General features: G+C 36.8%; 1 long non-coding RNA gene across 1 annotated transcript; it reads left to right on the forward strand.

Annotated features, from left to right (window-relative positions):
- The first annotated feature begins 5560 nt into the window (after positions 1-5560).
- Positions 5561-18202, forward strand: LOC125331130. Its single transcript, XR_007205867.1, has 3 exons — positions 5561-5700; positions 6537-6662; positions 13785-18202. It is a non-coding gene; the product is annotated as an uncharacterized LOC125331130 (long non-coding RNA).
- The last annotated feature ends 774 nt before the right edge of the window (positions 18203-18976 follow it).

Below are 18976 nucleotides of genomic sequence, written 5' to 3' on the forward strand. Positions count from 1 at the left end.
GCACTGGTACAAATAAAACATCTGAGATATTTACTTTAATATTTTGCTTGGTGTCCATTTTTAGGAGCTTTTGTTTTGGGAAATATATAAAAGTTGTTTCCTCTTATTATTTCTGACAAACTTAAAGGGAATCACTTCTAAGAACAAATGCCCTTGTACAGTAATCCATAGAATTATGGATGTGAATAGTTTTTATATAATAATAATGATGATGATTGAATTGACTTATGAATTCTAGAGAAGAAGAATCCACTTACAAGAGGAAAACCATATCAATGAACTAAGGACTGCAGGTCAGGACTCTTTAGCTTCATATACACAGTTTACATCTATCCAAAATGAATTTATGGAATCATTACAAAGATTGGGAGCAAACCTCTCAGAACCCAGTAAGGTCATTACTTTCATCATTTGTCATAAAGACTTTTTCAGTTTTTACTGGAAAAAAAATCTCAGTAAAAGAAAGGTCTTCAGTGTGATTATAGTTTAAATCAGTCTGATTAAGGACAACTTCATTTGAACAACTGAAATGATACTTGTGTAAGAGCACAGAATCCAGCAGTGAGATTTCCTGGTTGCAGGACTGTACTCTAGGACGGAGCTGGCTTCCTGAGAAAGAGGCTCAGCTCCCACACCACAGCCAGTAAATCCACCACATTGTGCAGAACACATAATCCCCTCGGTGTCCCTCACCCTGCCTTTCCACTACTTTTTCTTGGCTTCTAAAAGTTATTTTTGGTCAGCCAAGCACATCTTTACAGTAGGCAGAGTAAATACAAGATTTATGCAGCTATGTGTCATCTTTAAATCTACTCAACTCCCCAGGTAAAAAACAGGATCACAGCAGTGAACATTTTAATAAACAAGCAAAGATATTGTACAAAAAAGAGAGAACAGATAGAAAAAAAGATGTTACAGTTCAACACCTCCTATCTAGGCTGGAGAAATGAGGCTGAGGCTTGTATACATGTCCCCATTCTGGAGTGTTTTCTGCCAGTGTTTGGTCCTGAATTAGAGCTGTAGGTGATCAGCCCTAATTCATTGTTTCACTCTTCTGATTCTGAAGCAATCAGAAACTCGTGAAACCAGCTGACTTTGCAGGATTTGAAAGCTAAAATCTGATTAAAAAAGGTTGTGGGATATTATCCACTGTCAAATCACTGGTTCATCTTTTCAGTGTATTTTTAGGAACGTGTGATTGCCCTGAGATATCTGCTGAGAGAGAGAAATTCTTTTATGTGTAAGAATTAGCTGGCACTGTTATTGCTAGTATCTGGCAAAGTTTCACTTTCTGCTATGATTTGTGCTTCTAAATTAAATTTGGTGTGGTGCTAGCAGCTTGGGACAAGCACCAATTATAAGTTCTGATAAAAAAAACAACCTATAAATCTAATCCTGTCTGGACTACCAGCTAAAGATTTATTCCAAATTTTATCTACACCCACAGTGTACCTCAGCCCCAGAAAACACCCTTTTACATCACCACTTTGCAAATCTAGATGGTCTTCAAATGCTTAAATTTTAACATCTGCTAAATAGGGTTAGCTTCACTGTCAAATTGGAATGAGTCTTCAGTGACTGGGTCCAAGTCTGCAATCATCAACTGTCTAATTTGGTAATGGCAACTTCAGCAGAAGCAGGATCAAGACAGATAATTTCTTCCCTATCAAATTTATGTATGTTGTAATATAATGAAAACATTCCCCAAGAGGATTTCCTTTGCTGTGCATAGCACACGATACCAGCTGAACACTTTTCTTAGCCCTTTTTGTATCTTATCTACTGATATTAAAGTGTCCTTGAGAAATACCATGGCTTATATAGGTGCAAGGTGCCTTAAAGGTCTTTTATTGTCTTGGAAAATGTAAATATATATTTAATCTTAATTACTGGAAATACTATACCAATCTTCCCCCCTCCACCAGGAACTTCTCCATAAAAATGCATTCTACCTGGAAACACTATAAGCTAAACTAAAAATTTTCATTTAAATACTGTGAATCCAGACATATCTGAAAGGTATTCCAATTCGTTTAAGGTGTTTAGGAAGTCAGTATTTAGAGATTAGGCTGGAAACTGCAACTCTCTAGTAGAAGAGGTAAATTCCAATAGGGAAAAAAACCCTAAGCTTTTCTGCAAGATGTGGGTTACTTTTAAAATCTGTGGGGGCATCAATTTTCCACTCTCAGGTCAAACTGTAGTCAACACTGATGTCAGCCCATGCAAGCACATATCAATAATGACAGTGTGGCTCAGCCAGCAGTGCTCTTACCTCTTGGCTAGAAGGTCACAAGTTTAAGTCTCCCACCAGGACTTGGGCTGATTCTTAATGCTGACATGGCAGTGCAGCGCTGGGGAGGTGTCGAAGTGTTTGAGGTGCCGTCCTTCATGAGAAGAGATGTTAATCCAAAATCCCTTTCTCCTGTCCCTGCTGTCTCTCTGGGCAATATCGCCATGGCACTTTTGTGAAAAGAGGCTGGCTAAGCCTCCTTCCCAGCCAAAACTCGCTGTCACACGCCAGGCTCGGCCGTCCAAGGCAGAGCACAGGCCATTGTGTTGTTGCACCATTACTGTATTTAGTTAAGTACAATGGAAACATTGTTAAGTGTTTGAGGATACACAGGATATGAAGGGCCTAATGCAAAAACCAAAATCTAATGCAGTTTTCTAAATTCTATTGTTTATCATGTCTCTGTACACAGGCACACAAACACATTATATGTATATTTAGAAAGTGGGACTCTGTTAAAAATTACATTCAGCTTGCACCCATTCCATTTATATTATGTGGAGCAATTATATTCCTTCCCTCAAACTGATTTTTTACCATTTTGAAATAAGAACTCTGCATTTAATATTGCACATTCTTTATTATAGAACCATATTGTTTAGCTTGTCATTATATAGAGTTGCTTTTCCATAAGTACATTAAGCATGGGTACTCAGGGGATATTTTCTTCAAAGAAAGTGGAAATTCTGGGAAGAAACGTGTTATAACAACTGTCTATGGTTAAGAATGAGAAATAGTAGAAAGCTTGGATGTTCTCTGAGGAATAGGGTGCATTGTGGAAATGTCATCTGAGGATAGTCATGAACTAAAAGACTGCATGTTCCATTTAATTTAATTTAATTTAATTATATCTTATTTTACTTTATTACCCATGACATATTGGCTAGAACTAGAGTGTTAAGTGTTCATTTTATTTACAGTACAACACTATTGATAAATGCATGTGTATGTGACCTAAACCTCAGGAACTACATATAAAGAATCAATATGGAAAAGATTATTACATAGCTACAAGTTTGGGAGCATATCATAATAATGTAAGAATTTTCCTCCTCCTCAAATTAGAAGCTCTATTTTCTTCTGAAATTAAAGTACCTATTTAAAAAAAACCAGTAAACCAGGGAGTAAAACTTCAAAATAATGCATTCTCCCTTTTTTTAAACCCCCGTTGCATAATATGAAGTCCTTAAACTCTTTTTGCAGCAGTCCTGCTGGCTTTCTGTTGCTTGATATTCTGACCATTTTTGAACCCTTGAACTCTGACAGAGAGGAGGGACTTGGAGAGGTTGTCATCTGATCTATGTAAGAAGGCAAAAGGAATAGCTTTCTCTTTAATAGCACTCTTTTCTGCTTAACAGTTGGTGGGAGATTAAAATGATCTAGGTGGATAAGGCAGGTTAAAGGTCAAGGGACACCACAACTCTCCCTCTTCCCCACATGTCAAAATATAGACAGGTCATTAGAAGTTAAAATTTTGTGACCCTTTCCAAAATATTTCAGTTTATATATGATAATTTATATTATTTATCCATTAATTTTTATTGTTAATTCCAATTCTTGAGGGGGACTGGACCCCTACTAGGCTACTGTCCAGCCTGTATAGTCGTCAGGTGCTGACATTCTGAGTTTCAGCCATATTAATTGCTGGATAAAGGCTATAATCCCCTCTCTTTGAAGCCCAACCCTGATTTTTAGGCAGTACTTCAAAAGCAGCACACAACTGAAGAGGCATATTTCCTACTAGCCCTGAATCGACATGATTTACTCTGTTTGCATTCGTCTACATACGCCGTGCATATTTGGCTGCACAACAAAAAGGTGTGAGTTGGCTGTGATATAGTCTAAGGAGAGGTTTTTACTCTCTTGAAGTTGATGCATGACCTCATCGGAGACATACCGTTCCAGATCTTTGCTTTAAGCATCATTTGGAAAGTATAAACTCCTATATCATGCTTTTGTTACCAATGAAAAATCCTGCCTTACGTTGCTAGAATTTTTTCCTCCCTCAGCATCATATTAAAACTATAATTTAGAGTGAGGTTATTTCTTATGCCGTGAATAAATAAGGCCTGTGTTTTGTAAAAGCAAACCTTTTTCGAAACATGGATTTTAATATCTTAAATACTGCAGTTTCTTAATTAAATGAAGCTGTGATCCAGCAGCAAATATCCATTATTAAGAATAAATAAACATATAGTTTAGCTTGTTTTCGGGAAAAGGAAATGGGTGAAGAGGTCTTTGAATCATAAACAAATTTGTAGCAATTGCAGAGCTCACGTCTGAGTGTCGGGGTGTTCCTCTCTTGTGGCTGTGCATCTTTTTGTGGCAGGGTGTGCTTGGCTTCTGGCTGGCTGTCCACAGAGCCGCACTATGGGGACTGTCTCATCCAGGATTTGCCAAGTATACTTAGTGTTATGTTTGAGAAAGATTAACAATATTTCAGATCAAAGGAGAATCCTGCTGCACGGTCTTACAAGATTGTCATTCACTTCCATTATGGCTCATTTGCACAAGATTTTCATGTAATATGTGCCATTGTTTTGATGGCAGTGATTTGACATAAAGACAGGGCCAAAATGCTTCTCGGAGCCCCACTCCGTCAGGCTGGGGGGTAGCTGGGGAGCAAAGAACTTGCCAATCATAAAATGCAACTTTGTCTCAGTTATATTAAAGCCTTTATCAGGTGGGAAACTTTTGAATAAGCTTTGATTCAAGGAGAAAAACTAACAATGGCTGGTTTTTATTAGAGTGTAGGCACTGTTTTAACCAGGTAAAATTTTGGTTAACAGGGAATAAAAACCTTATGCAAAGAGCAATTTTGGTCGGCCACATATTCTGATGGTTTTTTGTTTCTTTGAAATACAGAATTTGTTTTAACATGTTTTGTAAAAGTTGGAGAGCCCCATGGCAAGAGTGACACATGAGAAATTTATTTCTCCCAAAATTTATTGTTTAACCTAGTAGCTTCTTTTTAAAAATCAGATTTCCCAGGTGGATGCTTGGCAGACACTTTAAAATGCAGATGCATTAGACTGTAGTGCAATACAGGAATCAATAAAATTTATTAGAGGAGAAAAATAAACTATATCACATAATTTTCTTCAATTCCTTTCTTTCAAGTAATAACTTTTTAGGTAAGGTCAGATTTTATAGGTAAATAAAAGTTGAACTTTATTAAGTTGCTGGAGCAGTTTAGTTTGATTTAAAGTTACAACTTGGAACTGGACAAAGCCTGTCGCTTTGGCTTTAATACACCCTGTTGGGCTTAGGTAGCACAGGAAACTCAGTACAGGAGCTGATCCAGGATGTCTGATGCTTGAATCTATAAATCCCACTGAAGTCGAACTTCCAGTGACTCCAGAAAAGGACTACAGGATGACCACCCTTTCCTGTCCAGCTAAACACCTTAGGTACAATTATTCAAGTTTAAACCAAAATTTCAGCTATAACTGTAAGCTTCCTGACTTTCTGTGGGTCTAAATTGTCATTAAGGTTTTTATTTATGGTTTTTTACACTCTGTTTTTTAGGCAGGGTAGTTTGTTTTCCATCAGTGGGGGGGGGGGGAAGAGAAAATATGAATACATGACAAGATGTAGTACATTGTATAGGGATTTAGAAAACAATTTACTTCAAAGAGCTAATGATGTCTTTAAAGCTGTTAGTTATGCATGTGGAGGTATAATGCTAGTAAATGCATACGTAAAACTCAAAAGAGAAGTTATTGTGCAGAAAATTATTTCAAGATGTAAATGGTGTATTCTACTGTTTTTTGTGGGTATAATTAGTTAATAATTTGTTATGGAAAAGACACCTGAAACAATTAGTTATGAACTGCAAAGAATATTTCAGAAAGAAAGAAATGTTTAAGAATGCCACTGAAGTGATGTGTTTCAAATTGTTTTCACACTTTGCATTGCAAGTTACACTTAAACACATCTGGTGTGCTTTAAAAATGAAAATAACTGAAATATCCCTATATGAAAATGTGTGATGGAAGGAACCTTGTGGCTGGGTTATAAAATCTTGGGAAATGGACTGTAAAGTGGAAACAGTGAAAAACATTTCACTTTGGTGATGATAGCTGGCATCTTCCTTCTAGACTGCCACGAAAAGGATTTATTTCAGGAAACTCATCGCATACCGTGGAAGGTAGCATCTATATGTCAGCAATTCCACTGACATTTTATGGATATCTTAAAAATATAAACATTAAACTGTTGGATCCCTGTTTTTCTCCCTGCTCAGGAAATGCTTGCAGAATACACGAACAACAGCGCCCTCTGCACCTGAAACCCCTCCGGTTATTAAACCCAGACGTTCCTACGTGCTGGAGGAGCCTTTAATTTCAATTACTGCTTTTTTCAGCTGCTGGTAGGTATAGCTGGGCAGCGGGGGAGGGGTGAGAATATTCAGCTATATTTTTAAGTGCTATGTAACTTTATAATATTACCTGAAAGCTTCAGCACCCTTAGGTATAAAATTTACAGTAATACATAGTTTAAAGTTACATAGAAAAAAACTAAGCACAAAATAGCAGCAGAGATGTTGCAGTTCTGCATTCCCTACAGCATAATTTAGATACCCAGTGTTGCACTTTTGCATTCCCTACAGCACAATTTAGTTCCCCAGTGTGTCGTTAACAGTGAAGTACGTCACAGTCTGGAGTTTTGTTTTAGTACAGGTTGGCTGTATTGTTTTAATAATTTTTGACTCTTCAAATATTAGATACAGAATCAGAATTATCTGTTTCTTATAGTGCTTAAAGATTTATTCTGAGGAGTTTTCAGAAACCAGTAGTAAAGCCAGACACTGATATGACAGTATTTCAGGATTTGTTAGACATAATGATGCATTTAAAATTGGAGAACTAGCAATTTTTGCAAGGCTCAAAACAGAATTCTGCAAGAAAATAATTATTATAAGAATGTATTAATTTGAAGTAAGTATTTTATGTTCCTATAATAATACATGTAAGAAAATGGTCCTGCGTGAAAAGTTCTTGCATAATATTTCTCAATGATCAAAAAGAACAAAAATTATTTTCTATGTGCTATTTATATAAGCAATTAGTACAGCTGAGGTGCTAATTAAGCCCATAATATACTTTGCTTATTTTTATATAAGGCATTATATGAGCTGTCCAAAAAGCTCACAGCAGAAACATTATATTTTTCTTAAATTAAAGCAGCAGTTTTTAGATACTTTTCACTAGAATTTATTTCTTCAAAACGGAAGCAGTGAAATACCAGAATTTTACATATATATATTATATACATATCCATGAACTATAGAAATGTAGCAGGAAACTTTGAATTTTTAAAAAATAGATTATCTTTTTCCAGTTTTTCACTGGGGATAATTTAATTCTTTGCTATTTCTCATCCCTTCCTTAGTCAATAATTCCTTATCTTTAATATGAAAGTAGCTCCTAATTGCAAGTTGTGTGTCTGAAATATGAGTTTTAGAAGTGTTCAGGGTTATTTCGACATGGATTACAGTTTATGGTTTTAAACAAAAAAATGAGTGGATTATATGGAAACTATTATAAAGGACTTATTTTATAAAATTAAAGTAGTAAAGTTAACACCAAAGAGAGGTACTCTCTTGCTTTAGTAGAATGGAAGTAGATCTACATCTACAACATAATATTAATGTGACAAAATATGTTTTTAAAATTTACTCATTTAAAAAAGGCAAACTGTCACAGCAATTAAGAAGTAGAAAAGTAGAAAGCCTAAAATCATATCACTTCTGCACATGAACCAAATACTTTCTAAGAAAATTCAAAGATATATCTGAATGCTAATGTAAGCTAAGATTATTGATGTGAAAGGGATTTAACAATCAGAAAACAATAGTTCTTTTTTACATTTTTACTTTTAAGCAATTTAAGATGCTGCTTGGAAAGATATGAAGTTGCACAGAATTTTCAAATCCAAAGCACTAATGGCTCTTAATATCACTGTGTTCATTTTAAGATCAAATTAAAAGAGTGAAAGAACGGTGCAAATAATTGTTTCATATGTTCTTTGCTTGTGACTGCTGTAATCATCCAGGCTGATTTACAAATGTAGACTTGAAGGTTTCTCAGCTTCCTGCAGTGTAGAAGACTGTTACTTTGGCACTCACACTCATGCCCTTGTAATCACCACTCAAAACTGTGCCCTGGTACTTCCAATTCCCAGTGTCTTGATTGAACACCTCATTCTGTGCTAACAAGGTGTCCAAGGTATTTGAATAGGGACTGCAGTCAGAAAATTGTTAATGGTTTCACTCATTAAGAGTTGCTGCACTAGTTTTGGTAATTTGGTAACTGTCTAAATTGCAAGTTGATTTTTTTCCTTCATTTTAAATAATGATGCTAAAATTTGAGACCAGGAACACTAACAGCTAAAAAACCCCAGAAGGGTGCTTAAATCACTGTATTTGTATTAAAGCAAAGGGTTTTCATAGCAGAAAAGGTAGGATTTTAATTTTGAGGTTATATTTTAAAATTATTGAGAAATGCATAAACAAGTATTAAATAGAAATCTAAGGACAGAAAATGCATAAAAAGGAAATAGTAAAGTGTAAAACAGCCTGAAGATAGTAAATAAATTATTTAGGAAGCAAAGCTAATATTAAAATTACAAACAAAAAAGTAAGAAAGAATTTGCCTTGGACCTGGATATACTTTTTTTTTGGTAATTGGGATGAAATTCTTTAAACCAAAAGGATTTATAGCTGCAGGAAACGGTAGTATATGTACCTGAAAAAGGCCTTAGGAGTCTTAAATATTTTTTTGATGTATTGCAAGCTAAGCAGAAAGTAAGCCAAGATCAATGGGCCTGATCCTGCAATCCACACTCAAATAAGAATATTTTTCTTTTTCACATTTCTGTCTGCTGAGAGCAGCACTTAGAAAGAAATATATTCTCTGAAAAAAAGCAGTAAATTGTTATTAAAATTCATTAAACAAATGACATGAGAGAGATTTTTCTATTTGTATCCTCTCTGTCATCTGGGATCAGTAAGTTACTTTCTTGAAGTAGGAATATTAAAGCAGAGAGTAGGTTCTGTTTTCAAACAACATTTTACACCTGAAGAAAATTTTCCTGTGGAAATTTAATATTTGAAGTGGAAAGAAAAATTTTCTGAAAAAAACCCAGGTGGAAAATCATAGCTTGCAGGTTTTTATTTAATCCACTAAAAGTTTAAGCCACCCCTAAAAACTCACGATCTACTCCTTTAAATACAGGATTAAAATTCAGCAAGTTGGCCTCTGCTGCATCTTTTGACCAGGTTTTGTGGTTTTTCAATTACATATATATATCTTTACAAATAATCTCTCTGTGGCTACGAAAGCTGCACACACAAACGGACGGAAACTCAAGGAAACGCTAACACTGGCCACACAGAAAGCACTGTCAAAAGCGCACTATAAACAAACTGAGGAGATATTTTTTTCCCCTGTTGTTTTTCTTCCATTAATTTTAAATATTCTTTGTAACTTTAGAAAGCAAACTACTTTCCAGGACAAGTGTGGATAATATCTTTGTGGTAGGTGGTTTGAGCTTGTTCTTTACCGAACAAGTATATACGTTAATAAAAATCATACCGGAAAATGTAAAAATAATATTGTACATATTTTGCCAGATTTGAAATATGATATGATTTGGCCTTCACAGGAATATTCTAGCCAGCAGGCAATACTCATCTGATTTTGTTCAAGCAGAATCTTTCATACAGCTCCTTTAACCACTGCACTTTCATAAAGTTATGCTACCCACATCATTTGTCTCTCAGCTGGCTGGGACATCTCTCCAAGGTACACAGCTCTTGCTCATGATGGAAAAAAAGATTGTGAGCAAAAGAGCAAAATGAAAGCAGTATTTACAATGCTGCTACAGTTTGCTTAGAGATGTGCCGTGAGCAAACAAGTTAATATGAGCTGTTGAATGGAACATACTGCTTGAACATCGGAGAAGAGCAGCACGTCTGTCTGTTTTACTTTAATTCTTATCTTTATTTAGATTAATGCTTTTAAAAACTTTCTGGCATTCCTATTTATTCAATAATGGGAATTATACTAATGTATAAAAAGCAAAGGGCCTATTAATATATCAATGTACCAGTTTTCTTCTGTGTGCCTATTTTACTTTTCTCTGATTGCAGTTGCAGAAGGTGTGGATAAATAAATTTTAGAAGAAAATATTTTTGAGTTTTGTTGCTTGATGGGTGTATTTCTGAGCTAGACAGTGGAGGGTTTTTTTCATTTTAGTAGTTAGGTCATTCCTCTGGAACGGATTGTGAAAATAAAATCCTATCTGTATAAATTGAAAACTTTTCTTTTTGAACTGGAAGTTGAATACAGACCATGACTTTTCCATGGAAAAATTACAGAAATAATGGCCCCTGGCTGTGGAGGCATTTTTTTTGTTTTTCATGAATCAGGCACAAAGTTATTTAAATTAATTCTGGTCTCATCACCCTAATAGAATATCATTACTGATCTTTAGAAAAAAATATTAGAAATCAGCAGTGTGTGGATGCAATGGCAATAGCTGTTTGACCAATTTCCCCAAATAATTTTTTCTTTATTGAAAAGCAAGACTACTGATGACAGTACTCACTCATGATACACATGCTTCGTGCATTTCACACATTATCTTTTTATGTTAATTACATGGATCAAAAGTACTAACTACTCTATTGCTTCATGATCTATAGAGGCTAATTTATTTGCTGTCTTTTAAAAGCAGTTGTTAAAGAAAAAAATCGGAAGAAGAAACTCTGTTAATATTTCCATGTAATTAAAAAAGACATGGCAAAATAAAAAATTTACTACCCAGGCTTAGTCTACAGCTATGCACCACCTAAAGTGTTCTGCTCTTCTGATTGGATCCACTACATAACTCGTACTCAGGTATGATTACATGGACTGCAAGAAAACAGATTTAATTTCTCTGTGACTGCTGCCTAACAAAATGCAGGATATCAGGTACCACAGCTACAGCAATTTAAGTGCTAATACTTCCTTAAATGTGAATATTTTGTCAATTTTTCCCTTCCCCCTCCTGACACTGACACCTCTGTACTGACACTTCTGTACTTCACTGGTTCCTATTTCAAATGTGTGAAATGTCCCTGAAATGAGAACCCTTCCCCTGAGTGTTCTGGATTGGTCTCTTTGCCAAGGGATGAGAAAGCTTGAGGTAGTGTGAACCAGTGGATCCACCCCAGATCTGGCACTCTCTCCAGTGGCCTGTTTCTGCCTACTAGTTCCTGTGCATGGGCTTCCTACATAGCTCCTCTGCGCCTTGATTAGGTGGGAGACAGACTTTGGTGGTCCCAGGTGTATCCTGCCCTGAAAAAAGACTCTGATCTAAAGTAGGGGCAGAATCTACAATTTTAAGACACTCCTGAATGAAAAAGGCTGGTGCCTTACCTTAACAATGAATGCAGCAGCTGAAAGATAGCCAATGTGCTATCCTACCACTGCCAAAAGACAAGACATTCTTTCTGACAACCAATTCTACAGAAATTTGTCACTAACCAGAGCAGAAAGAGAACTGAGGTCTTCAGAGGATACGCTCATCTGCTCATCCTACAGCTCAGCACTGTGCTCCTCCCATCCAGCTTTGCCAGCGATGAGAGTGCTGAGAAGTGCTGAGTTTCCCAGGCACAGGCACAATGAAGGAGCAGGGACAATGGGTGATGATGAGAAAGCTTGACATTAAGAGGAAGCACCTTTCAATACTTCTCCATGCCTCCTCTGCAGCACAAGATAAAAAGGGCTGAGGAGAATAGTGAGAAGGAGGGTTTCCGTGGTGAGTAGGTGGCTCTAATGTGACTAAGCCCAATTCTTAATAAGGAAGTACAGGAAGCATTTAGGTTCAGCATTATTCTCACTGGTAGCTTCAGCCCTCCCTTTACTCCAATATCAGATTTCTCTGCACTTCCTGTCTTCTTGCTTTGTTGGTTCGTACACAGCCCTCAGCATGTGCTTTGTAAAAATGGATCACACAAGATGACGTGGATTTGAATAGGTGCAGTGCCTTTTTCAACTGTTGATGGATTCTTCTTGACTGTGTTCAAAACCTCCATTTTCCAGCTGGAGTTAAGGGTGGCAATGGAATTCATTACTGGGAAAATTCTTACATGAGTCACAACACGATTAAAACTATCTGTGTATTCCATACTGATTGTTTGTTCGTGATAGGGTTTCTTTTCCTCCTCCATGTAATATCGGAGATGTGGGCATGATATTTCAGCACAGGGCATCTAGTCCATCAAAAGTATCCATAAAAGCCTTTGGAGCAACTTGCTGAGCCATGCCTATTTCTCTGATCCATACCACAGTGACTAATAAGTTCAATATAATAAGTAAACAATAAGTTATCAGTCCTGGAAAAACACCAGCTGGATAGATAGGAAATAGCTCAGCATTGTCATGGTCCATTGTTCTTTTTCCCTATGCAATTCTTAAATTATATGCATTTTACACAAGCAAGGTCTTTCCCAATCCCTGGTGAGTCCATCTTCCACTTAGAAAAAAAAGAGCTATGGGTCTTTCTGAAGTTTTTGGGGAATCAGGACCACTTCAGCTTTACTGGCAGGTTTCTTTGGCTCTTAGGGGGATGCGTGTCACTATAATGATTTGCTATAATCAGAGGAAATGAGTTTCTGGGTGATGTGGGCAGTAGTGCCATTCATGAGGTCTCTGAAGTGGCTAAGGAATGTGGATCCGCCCCAAATCCCTGCTCAGGTCAGAGGTGCATCATTGTCTTTCTGAAGAATATCTACCAGAAGGACTTAGTGCTAATGTCCTGAAGGGAGTACAGAGGGGTTAAGGGTGTCTTTGGTGCTGATGAATGTGTTGACTGAAAATATTAGGAATTTTACTGAATTTCTTGGATACTTGTAAAGGCACTTTTATGGCTCCTCAAGTTTTGTCTCTATGTCCTTAACATCACTCTGCCCTAGTTCTAATCAGTATCTAGTTTGGGTTAAAAACATGCCTCACTTTCCTCTGAGGTAGTAAACTAGATCTTGAATATTAACTCAAGCTGTCTGTTTGCTCTTGCTTCTCCCAAGATGCACCCAAAGAAGACAAGATCAGTGTTTGCACTTTGGTGATCCTGTGTGCATGCCATGAGTCTTTGGACTTGCCCCAGCTTGGGAATGGTTCTGGGCAAAGAAGAAGTTGTTTTGGGTACTGGGGAGAAAAGAAGGGCTCTGATGCTGGGGCATGCATTGCTGATGGTGTGGAGAGCCAGCTCTGGCAAAGGAATCGGGTAGTTTCTGCCTCTGTCTTCTCTGGCATCAACAGGTGAAACAAGAAGTTTCTCTCATTGCTCTCTGCTTTTGCTCAAGCCCTGTTTATATTGCTAAAATGCCTTGAACTGAACTCCTTATTGAGTAAGGACTAAAAATCTTCATTAATTCTTAAATCTTATTGCTAGGATGATGTATAATTTGCTTTGAATACAAATCTGGTTTGCCACTTCACAGGTAGCAGTGGGGTCTAAGAAGTGTACAGCACTGGGCGCCATTCCCACTTTCAACTTGCAAGAACACAGTTTGAGGGGAAGCACTGCCATGTCTCCAGTGAAGGCTGTGTCTTCAAGGTCTGGATGAGCCCCACGTGCTTGGAGTTCCATCCTGATGCATGGCATGAAAGCTGCAGGGTCAAAGACTTTTAACCAAACATCAATTGCTTCTAACACTGTTACAGTGCTCCACGTGTATAGCACAGAGAACAGAATCACCACTATTTTTACTTTCACACATTAAAAAGTCTCAGCATTACAAATTTTTCTTACTATGTTTTACACAATCAACGCAAATTATATCCTGCTTCACACCACCTTGTGCTCTGCCTCTCCTTAATGAATACACTGTTAAAGTTCATTCCACTACTTGCTGGTCCATCTTTGGCCAACACGGACCTAAGATTTTTTAAAAATAAGTTTTCTCGCTATTGTGAAGTAGAATAGCAGAAGACTTCCATGAAATGATTTCTTTCTATCTGAAATCAGTGATAGAGCTCCCAGGTGTAGTTAGTTAAGATCTATTTTTGATATCCTCTTCTGGTAATATAAGCGACATGTTTTTTCATCAGCAGATTCTTTTTTTTTCATGTGGATGGTTTTATATGTTATATCTGAAAGGAATAAAAGGAAAGACAATATCATCTAGAAAAAGTGTGACTATGTGGGTACAGAAAATGTTTGAATTTTTTCAATCTTGATAATAAACCTGGAATATATTTATTGATGCATCCCAGATAAGCAATTTCTATTGTGATGTGTTCTCTCAGAGAACTGTACTATGGAAAATTGAGAATAATGGGTCGTGTCATGTCTTCAGTCCATGTGCAGAACTCACACTGATGTCAATAGGAGCTCCCTTCACAAAACAAGGCCTATATATGACCCATAGAGTCACTAGTAGAAGTTTCCCATACATAACTACAAAATTAATGGAGCATTGTAATCCATTTTGCGATCTAATGAAATACATCATGATTTAAATTGCAATTAAACAGAGAGATGTCAATAGGCATTGATGAGTTTCCACATGAAGACCGCAACATTCCTGCTACAAACCTACAGCTTTTGCAGGGTAATGGCTCATAGATTCTAAAAACACCTTTACTCAGAGCATTATTGATTAAGCATCTCAGGAGCCTTAAACATGTGAATTATATCTTTAGTTGTAAGACAAAATTTGTATATCTAAGACTTGATCTGTTCTGGAAAGATCACAGAATCTCATGTGATGGAATTCAGCATTTCTTAATTGCCTTACATTTAAAAATTGAAAATCATAACATTAAGTTATGCTTTTGTAGCAGGGGGAGGTTGGAAGGTTGTAGAGCTCATGTGATTCACAAAGATGTTGTTTAAAGTTCATATACTTGATGGCCTTTCATCTGTCCATGACTTTTTAAATTATTTAATGTGATAAAATATTCTGTGTTTGTGTTTGTATGAGAAATGTCATGAAATAATTAGGGTGTGTGTATTTCACAGCATAGAGAGACCAAGTTTCATTACAACAGTGTTTAAACTCTACACCAGAACTTTTGAATCCCACAGTAATATTAATCTTCTAGTGCTCTGAAATATTTCATTCCCTGCTTCCTACCCTCATAAAAATACACACAGAGCTGTGGCTTATCTTTGAAATTACCCATTGACATAAAATATGAGGACTATTATTTTCAACTGTGTTTCAAGGAAGTGTTTCTCAGTATGCTTACTAGGCAGAGCAGTTCTGGTCTTTAGGCAGGAGCTCCTGTGATCCTTCCCAGAAATTGACCTCCCTGCTTGCCCTTGCCCCACAGACTGGTGCGTTCTGACAACACCTGGCTGCTGGGAACTGGCTTTCTTATTTCTTCAAGCAATAGTTCATCTCCTGTTTTGCATAATTATGCAAAATAGCGAGGATGCCATTATCTGTTGTAATGTAGTTATCTCTCACTTGAATGGGACAAGTCCTGGTCAGAATGCTGGAGACTCAAGGCTTCAGCAAATCCACAGTGTCCTGAAATTTTCCAGTGAAGAAAGAGCAGAGTTTGCTGGACTCCAAATGAACTAAATGAGGAATCCATTCCCCTAAGACTATCTGCAAACTCTGTCAGAACCCAAAATTTTTTTCAGAGTTTTTTTTGGTGTAATTATATGGACTTGACATTATATATGCTCTTTCTAGAAATTAAGTAGAATGTGTTAGAATGATACGACTAAAAGTTGAAGTATGAAACACGTTTCTTATTACAGAACCACAATAGTTATTAAAAAAACTGAAACAACGCATAGAAAAGCCCAAGAGAATTTACAATAGAATTTTTGAGGAATTTTGAGATTGACCAAATAATTTTGCATTGGAGATTTTTTGACATCTGCTGGTTGTTTTGTTTTATTTGTTTTTTTGGTTAGGTTTTTTCCTGTGGCTTCTCTAGCAGTTATCTTGCCAGAAGGTTTATTGGTGAGAAGGCTGGGCAGCTATTTTGCGATGTTCTCACAAAGCAGTAGGTCTCATTTATTCCATGACAACACCTCCATTTAATATCCCACCTTAGCAGGGAGATGAATACTTTGCAACAGAGTCACTCTGGGTTGAAGTTTATCTCTAGACAACATATAAACTCTCCCTGGAAACTGTTTAAACCAGGAGTACATCTAAGAGCTGTTTTTTCTTATTGTTTCCTGACTTTCTGGACACTAACCAAGACCAGCAAATTCTTAAATCCTATGAATTATTTCAGCCATCTGTAAGTTATAAAAGAACTCTGTTCAAATACCTGAGCTGATTTCTGTTCTATTGCAGGTTGCTCCACTGTTGAGCCTGCTTTGGTCTGAAAAAGGCTTTGGGTTTTTTTTTTCCTTCTTCCTTTGTCTGCTTTTTCAGCTTACACCTTTTCTATGAGAATGGTATGAGATGACAAGAAAAGGTCTCTGAGCTCACCATTCTCTACTTCCCCCACACTGCATTTGGAAGGTAATATATAAAACTTCACCAGCATAGCCTGGACACTGCTGTCCCAGTAAGGGCTACAGGGAGAAAGAACCAGGATCTCAGGTTTCCTGCTTATATTTTCTTTTTTTAACCCTTTCCCCTTGCTGCCCTGACACACAGGTGATCTTTCGTCTTACCTTTTTCCTTTGATCAAGATGTAGTCTGCATAATAGAACAAAATTTTGTTCTAGTGAACTGTGAAGCTCAACTTTGGAAGATCTACTGATTTCTATTAAATAAAGCAATATTTCTTCCTCCCCACAATCAGTGGATTTTTTTTCCCATAGTCAGGCTTGCTAAGAACATTTTAAATAATGTTTTTCTGGACTGAAACTCTCAGTTCTCAGACTCTTCTCCTTTTTAGTCCTGTGAACATAGTGCTATACTGTATGTCAATTTGGTCTTGTTTGTGGGTTCATTTTCCCCTCCATTAGAACAGCATTTCTCTCTCTTTTTTTTTTCCTTCTTGTGATATTGTTCAAAGGCTTCTTGTGATGCCTTGAAAAAAGTTATTGATTGTTAGATCATTTCTCTCATTCATTCAGATGTTTTCTGGTCCCCAGATGGAAACATCACAGCTGCTGCTCTGGAATTCACTATCGACTTTTGTCTCTGGATTATCAGAGCCCCCAGCAAAAAGGCCTGAATCCAGGCACCCTTTTTCCCTCTGTTGAGACTTAAAGCTGTTATCCTTCCAGCTCAAAGGAAGTCCCAGCGCCTGTATATGGCCAGAGTCTGGAGCAGTAAGGTCCTATGATTACTTTCTTTGAGCTATTTTTCTAGTGCTCCTTTTTTTTTTAGTTTCTATATAATTTTTCAGCTCTTCAGTAGGAGCACCAGATCTCGGAGACCAGTCTGATTTCCTGCCTCCCTCTGCTGTTGTTATTTCTGTGCTGGTTATTTGTTACATGTTTGAGGGCCAGAATCAGCCTGACAAATTAGAATTTTTCAAAATTCAGCCTTTTCTGACCAGCAGCCGTCTGCTCAGACAAAGAAGAAAGTGGGAAGGATTGCCATATTTTAAATGTTTTTCACCCAATCCCTCAAGCAAAGCCTCTTTTTTAAATTCAAAGAGTTGTTATGATTCAAAGAAAATGCTTATTCTACACACTGTTTCCTTTCCATTAAAGTTTATTTATACCGCCCTCCTTGTCTGAGGGTATAATTATGAATGATCTAAGCTTGTACTGAAAATCCTAAATTAAAAAATACATCTGTTGCAAGGATCCTCTCACCAGAAACCTTGAAAATGTTATCCTGTCTGTGCATCCATATATCTGTCTGTCTCTCTGTAGGTTATGGCTATCCTTTATATGTTCCAGAAGTAAGTGGGATTAGATAACTTGCTTCGTACTTTAACTGCTGTACACATTCATGAAAGAAATAAAACCGCGTGGAAAACTGAATACATTTTATATTTATTTATAATGACTTTTCAATCACATTTTTCACTTGTTAACAACTAAGGGGATTAGATTGTATTGTTCTTCCCCTTCTAGGTTTAGAAATAATCATAAGTGTGAGAAAACATTATTTAAATGGAAAAAGTTAAGTTTAGAAAGAAGAAAGAACTATAGCATGAATGACATGAACTGCAGCAGTGTTCATCCAAAGCAAGGTGTTTTCCTGACAACAAAGGGCAATAGCTTCAGCCCAACTTTTCAGCATATCTCAGGAAGCATCAGTGAAACACATTTATTTTTAATTAAGGCCAATTCTGTCCCGACATTTGCTTTAAATATGAGGACCAAAGAGCATCAGAACAGGACATTACTTCTACAGTCCTTTGAAGCTGCTGCCTCCTGATATGTAGCTCCAGAGAGGGCAACACCACACGGACAGTGGATTCATAGCAAAATCTCCACTTGGCAGAAGATATCCAGACAGCACTTTTCTCAGTTGGATTTCACCTGACTAATAATCTTATTTTTCATTTTTTAAACATTACAGTGAAATGAGTCCATGAAGATGCCATAATGTTAATTAACATTGTCATAAGTTCTTCTTTCATTTCACTTGCATGCATTTTTCAAAGGTACCTTGTGGAAATGATTCTTTTACACTGCCATTTGCCTATATATCATCTCATGCCAGTACTGAAAGGTTAAATGTTATAATTTATGCTAATTTTAATTTTTCCCTAGTGCCATAGGCAGTACAAATCAAGCAGCAGCAATTGA

The sequence above is a fragment of the Corvus hawaiiensis genome, chromosome 10 (assembly GCF_020740725.1).
Source record: "Corvus hawaiiensis isolate bCorHaw1 chromosome 10, bCorHaw1.pri.cur, whole genome shotgun sequence".
Lineage (NCBI taxonomy): Eukaryota > Metazoa > Chordata > Aves > Passeriformes > Corvidae > Corvus > Corvus hawaiiensis.